This window comes from Palaemon carinicauda, chromosome 26, assembly GCF_036898095.1.
Source record: "Palaemon carinicauda isolate YSFRI2023 chromosome 26, ASM3689809v2, whole genome shotgun sequence".
Lineage (NCBI taxonomy): Eukaryota > Metazoa > Arthropoda > Malacostraca > Decapoda > Palaemonidae > Palaemon > Palaemon carinicauda.
This window is the reverse complement of record NC_090750.1, coordinates 75,058,820-75,065,664: the sequence shown is the minus strand read 5'-3', so window position 1 is coordinate 75,065,664 and position 6,845 is coordinate 75,058,820.

The window sequence follows — 6,845 nt, the reverse complement described above, 5'->3', positions numbered from 1 at the left end:
ACCTCTTGTTCTTTATTCAACTTGAATTATTCTTGTGTGATCATCCATTTGTTAGTATCCCGCCCAATTGGTGTTTTTACATCTGACTATCCTAATCCACCAAATAATTGATGTTGAATCTGTGATAACTGACTGAAATCTTGCACATTTTCCAGTACCTCCAATTCAGTTTTTCAATTTACCTCCTCTTTCATTCATTTTCTCCATTTACACTTTGCTTCTTATTTACGAAATCCATTCATCTTTTCACTATATTTGAAGAAACATATTCAACTCTTTACCTCTATTTTTTAACGGGCATATAATAATTAAGATAGAACGTCCTCACTGAACACTTTATAAATACATAGAATAAGCCATAGGGTAACTTAGTTCATGAAGAAACAATAAAATGCATTTGAATACTTTTCTTTTAATTTTCACTATTTTCATCGTTTTCCCCTCCTCGCCACTTTCTCCCAGAAATGTATCCTCTTCCTGAACAAACTAACTTACATTCTTTCCTAGACTCCAGGCCACTCCTAACAAAATTTCCCCTTAAACTCCAAGGATTATCACGTAAACGTAATTCCAAGTTGGGCATATTTTTAGACTTTCCCACCCTCAGATATTATACCTATTATTTAGCCCTACTCAATATGGCCCGTACCTGACGCTACAAGCCATAGCTTTTTTAAAGGACTGAAACCTATCACATATACTGTGTGTCCAACCAGTCCTGTACACCAACACTTCCAGTCATATCACTAAAAACCATAACATTCACTTTGTTGTCGCAAATCATATCGGTTATCATATATTTCTTAATCGTCTTTCCCTTATCTGTGCAGGTTCAAAGTAAGAAAATGTTAATAGATCTTTTTCAGATTTTCTATATCAAGCATTTGGTGCAAGGATCTTTAAACCCTGTCTCAAGATACTTCGTGATTTTCATTCTGCACAAAATTATTATTATTATTATTTTCTAAGCTACAACCCTAGTTGGAGAAGCAAGATGCTATAAGCCCAGGGGCTTCATCAGGGAAAATAGCACAGTGAGGAAAGGAAACAAGGAAAAATAAAATATTTAAAGAACAGTAACAAACATTCAAATAAATAGTTCTATATATAAACTATAAAAATATTAACAAAACAAGAGAAAGCGAAATACGATAGAATAGTGTGCCAGAGTGTACCCTCAAGCAAGAGTACTCTAATCCAAGACAGTGGAAGACCATGATACAGAGGCTATGGCACTACCCAAGACTAGAGAACAATGGTTTGAGTTTGGAGTGTCCTTCTCCTAGAAGAGCTGATTACCATACCTAAAGTCTCTCTTCTACCCTTACCAAGAGTAAAGTGGCCACTGAACAATTACAAGTGCAGTAGTTAACACCTTGGATGAAGAAGAATTATTTGGCAATATCAATGTTGTCAGGTGTATGAGAACAGGAGAATCTGTAAAGAATGGGCCAGATTATTTGGTGTATGTGTAGGCAAAGGGATAGTGAACCGTAACCAGAGAGAAGGATCTAATGTAATACTATCTGGCCAGTCAAACGACCCCATAACTCTCTAGCGGTAGTATCTCAACGGGTGGCTGGTGCCCTTGCCAGCCTACTACCTAGCTGAGGGAATTATGCTATTTTTCTAATTCAGCCTCTCATGCCCATTAGAGATGCACTTTCTCCCAAAATAGGGGCTCACTGATTAAGACTATATTAAATTTTCATCGAAGTTCCTGGCATCTCATTGGACAGATATGTTGCCCCATTTCCAGTTACCTCAGTAAAAGACCTTTTTTAATAACTTTACCTGACATATAACATAAATTGGACTATAAGCCATGAGGGTTAGGCATGAATGGTAAGAGAGTTCTGTATGAGAAAATGATTGTACCAACTGTGATGTATGGATCGGAGTTGTGGGGGATGAAAGTGACTGAGAGACTGAAATGGAATGTGTTTGAGATAAAGTGTCTGAGGAGTATGGCTGGTGTATCTCGAGTAGATAGGGTTAGTAAAGAAGTAGTGAGGGAGAGAACGGGTGTAAGAAATGATTTAGCAGCATGAGTGGATATGAATGTGTTGAGGTGGTTTGGCCATGTTGAGAAAATGGAAAATGGCTGTCTGCTAAAGAAAGTGAAGAAAGCAAGAGTTGATGGGAGAAGTACAAGAAGGACAAGGTTTGTGTGGATGGATGGAGTGAAGAAAGCTCTGGGTGATAGGAGGATAGCTGTGAGAGAGGCAAGAGAGCATTCTAGAAATAGGAATGAAAGGCGAGCGATTGTGACGCAGTTCGGCAGGCCCTGCTTCTTCCTCCGGTCGCCTTGGATGACCGTAGAGGTAGCCGCAGTAGGGGATTTGGCGTTGTGAAGCTTCATCTGAGGTGGATAACGGGGGAGTGGGGGCTGTGGCGTCCTAGCAGTACCAGTCGAACTTGGTTGAGTCCCTCGTCAGGCTGGGAGGAGCGTAGAGAGGAATGGTCCCCTTTTTCTATTTGTTTGATGTCGGATACTCAACAACCCCCCCCCCAAAAAAAAAATGGGAGAAGGGCCTTGGAAGATAGATAAGTCAATTAGGAAAATATATTTTGATCAAAGGGTTACACCACTTAACTGGATAGCCACTCATATATATTTATATATATATATATATATATATATATATATATATATATATATATATATATATATATATATATATTATATATATACAGTATATATATAATATATATATTTACATATATGTGTATATATATATATATATATATATATATATATATATATATATATATATATATATGAATTGTCCTTATGCAAGGATAATAATTCTTCTTAAATATGCCCTGACGAAAGCCATTAGGTATTGGTTGAAACAGCTGTCGTTAAGAATTGAATAAATGGAGCAGCACAATAACAAATTCCTTCAAAACTATCCTTGAAGACAAGAAAAGAAAATTAAAATTATAAACATGTTTCAAAATAGTTGAAGCCATTAGTGGTTTAGCATTCAAGCAAAAAAAAAATATACATATATATATATATATATATATATATATATATATATATATATATATATATATATATATATATATATTCATATATATATATTAATATATATTATATATATATATATATATATATATATATATATATATATATTCATATATACATATATATATATTAATATATATATTATATATATATATATATATATATATATATATATATATATATATATATATATATATATATATATATATATATATATATATACCAATAAACAGAATGTACGTATATGCACGTGATACGAAATATTTTTCATTCGAACTTCTTATTTGCCGGATGTCTACTTTCTCCATCTATTTCTCTTCCTTGAATCATGATCTTCCACAGTCCCACCCCCATCTATATCCCTCCTCACCTAAACTAGCCTGTTCTAAGCTCTCTTGATTGGTTCCACCTCCTCTCTTCTTCATACAAGGCTATATTATCTCAGATGAACTTCAATAGCCTTATTTTTTCCAATAAATATACCACATTCATTTTATATCTTGACACTCCCTCTTTTCCAGCCACCCATCTCACAATCTTTCTAACAATGCCTCCTCTTTCCTCATAAGGACCCAAGAACCTGCCCCATACAGTAGTAAAGGCTGGTAATTATCTCATGTGTCTCAATTTTGATTCTTAAAGGCATTTTCTTGTTTAAAACAAATCTAATTATTTCTCATCATTCTTACCAAGATTCTTTCATGTTCTCGCTGCTCTCTCAGTACATCCTCTTATTTTATTATTGATCTCAATTAATTAATTTCATTGTTCTATGTAAACACTGTATCATCTTCCACTTGAATATTTAAATCCTCATTTCCTTCTTCTACTATCAATCATTAACTTATCTTTCCAATGTTATATATATATATATATATATATGTATATATATATATATATATATATATATATATATATATATATATATATATATATATATATATATATATATATATATATGTATATATATATATATATATATATATAAATATGTATAAATATATAATTATATGTGTATGTGTATAATGTATGTGCTTGCTTATGAATATATACAAAGGTTTATACAAATACACATATGTATTATATTAATATATATATATATATATATATATATATATATATATATATATATGCATATGCATATGAATATGTGCGTACTAGTGTTTGTTACATGCCTAATATATCCTTGAATGCTGACGTCTATCCTATCGGGTGAAATCACTGGAATCCTGGATTTTCCATGTAATGCGTTCATTTTTGGAGGCGGGACTAACGACTACGCGCTGCTATAAAAATCTCGAGGAACATTTTTCAGTCGCAGTTTAGTCAGATCGAGCATAGAAGAAACATGGAAGGCAGACATCCTCAAGATTATCACGGGCAAAGTTCCTCTGGTAGCGAACGTCGTCAAAGGAGGAAACAAAATACTCAAAAGTCCCAAGGAAACCAGGCAAACCAGGCTTCCAGCAACTCCAGGGCGATATGTACAGTGGCAATGCATCATCCGTTGGAGCAGAAGGTTCGTAAACTATTTTCATTATGTGTATTTATTAGGCTGATCCCCTTTCTCGTGGTCATTATTATTATTATTATTATTATTATTATTATTATTATTATTATTATTATTATTATTATGCTAAGCTACAACTCTTATTAAAAGCATGATGCTGTAAGCCCAGGGGCTCCAACTTGGAAAATAGCCCAGTGAGGAAAGGAAACAACAAAAAAATAAATATTTCCTATGTAAACTGTAAAAACTTTAACAAAACAAGAGGAAGAGAAATAAGATAGAATAGTGTGCCCAAGAGTACTCTCAAGCAAGAGGGTACGAGTAAATCACAATTAAAATCCTTAGATGAATAAAAACAAGTTTAATTTCAAGGTGTTAACTACTGCACTGTCAATGTTCAGTGGCTATTTTCCACTTGTTAAGGGTAGAAGAAATTCTTTAACTATGGTAAGCAGCTCTTCTATAAGGCCACTCCAAAAATCAAACCATTCTTCTCTAGTCTTGGGTAGTGCCATAGCCTGAGTACCATGGTGTTCCGCTATTTTGAAGTAGAGTTCTCTTGCTTGAGGGTACGCTCAAGCACACTTATCTTACCTCTCTTCCTCTTGTTTTTTTTTTTTTATTTTATAGTTTATATATGAAAGATTAATGTTGATTTTGCTACTCTTCTTAAAATATTTGTTTTAATTGTTCCTTACTTCTCTTGTAGTTTATCTATTTCCTTGTTTCCTATCCTCACTGGGCAGTTTTTCGCTGTTGGCGCCCTTGGACTTGCAGCATTTTGCTTTTCCAACTAGAGTTGTAGCTTAGCTAATAATAATAATAATAATAATAATAATAATAATAATAATAATAATAATAATAAAATTCGAAAGAGTCCTTTTATCACCATTTCACTGTCGAAATTTTAAATTAGTTTAGGAGAACAGACTCCTAAATTGGGAACAAAACTCATATCAATGATATCACGTAAAAAAAAAAAAAAAAAAAAAAAAAAAAAAAAAAAAAAAAAAAAAAAACTAAAACTAAAACTAATAGCAGTAATGATACAAATAATATTTAGGACCTTGCAAATAGATTTTGTGTCAATTACTAAAATAGCAGTTTCTTTCTTTGGCAGCCTTACCAGACGTCACCGGGACACTGTCACAGTAAGTAACTGCTTATCAGCCAACATCAAAAAGCTTTTTACTTCATACTAACTTATCGAATATTTTTGTGGCAACTAACGAATAGCGTTGCATGAAAGACAGTCTACTTCTGCTTTTAATAAACCTATCACCCATCCTTTAATTATAGTATACAAATATACGCATACATATATTTGTGTGTGTATTCACTCACACATATATAAACATATGAGTGTACGTATGTGCACGCAATAGTAGGAATAGTTTCCCCTTGGAACCTTTCAATTTATGACGTCAGAAAGATCTAACTATTTTTCAATTCAAAATTCAAGTCTTAGTTCATTCAACTTATACTAAGAAATTCACATTGAAAATATAAAAATTCGCCCCAGTTATTTCACAGCCAATATAAAATATCTTTTTTTTTTGTTTTAATCCCTAAAAAGGAATGAAGATTTAACAAGGCAGATAAGAAACCGGGAAGTCAGCTTAGACGCCCTGCGAAGAAATGTGATGCAATCGGAAAGAGAAAGGAGGGAACTGCTTGAAAGACAGCAAGAGCTAATGTGGCAAAAGACAGAAGAAATGCAAGTGTATTCAGCATTACAGAACTATTTTCAAAACCAGCCCCGAAACCAACAGCAATAGTGATGGAATTTTATCCACTAGCAAGCCATTAGCAGCCATGCTATCCAGTACAACTGCACTGCTTCATTCAAACTTTATTTTGTAATTTGAAATCATGTAAATAATATTAAGTCTTAAGAATGTTTCTTGGAGTTCACATTAAGCTAAAATAAACGTCTGATCATATCCGAGTATTTTGATGTAACCTCCCAAATATTGGCGATTTGTTCAACATATCCACGGCGTCAATGACCCCAGATGTCAGGATGCCTGAAAACTTTAAATCAATCAATCAATCAATCAACATATCCATTATAATGCACAACAAACACAAACTGGAAAGCTCCTTTAAATTTCATAATTGTTCTTACAAAGCTACAATGGAAGGAACTGTAGATAGTTAAACACAATATTTGGCCAAGGAAATCAGAAAATACTTATATTAGAAAATCACGCTCCCAAGTGCCCACTTTTTGCGTGTGTTAACATTCCAAATCTGTTTTTGGACACTTTCAAACTATATCAAAATTACTGAATCATTAAA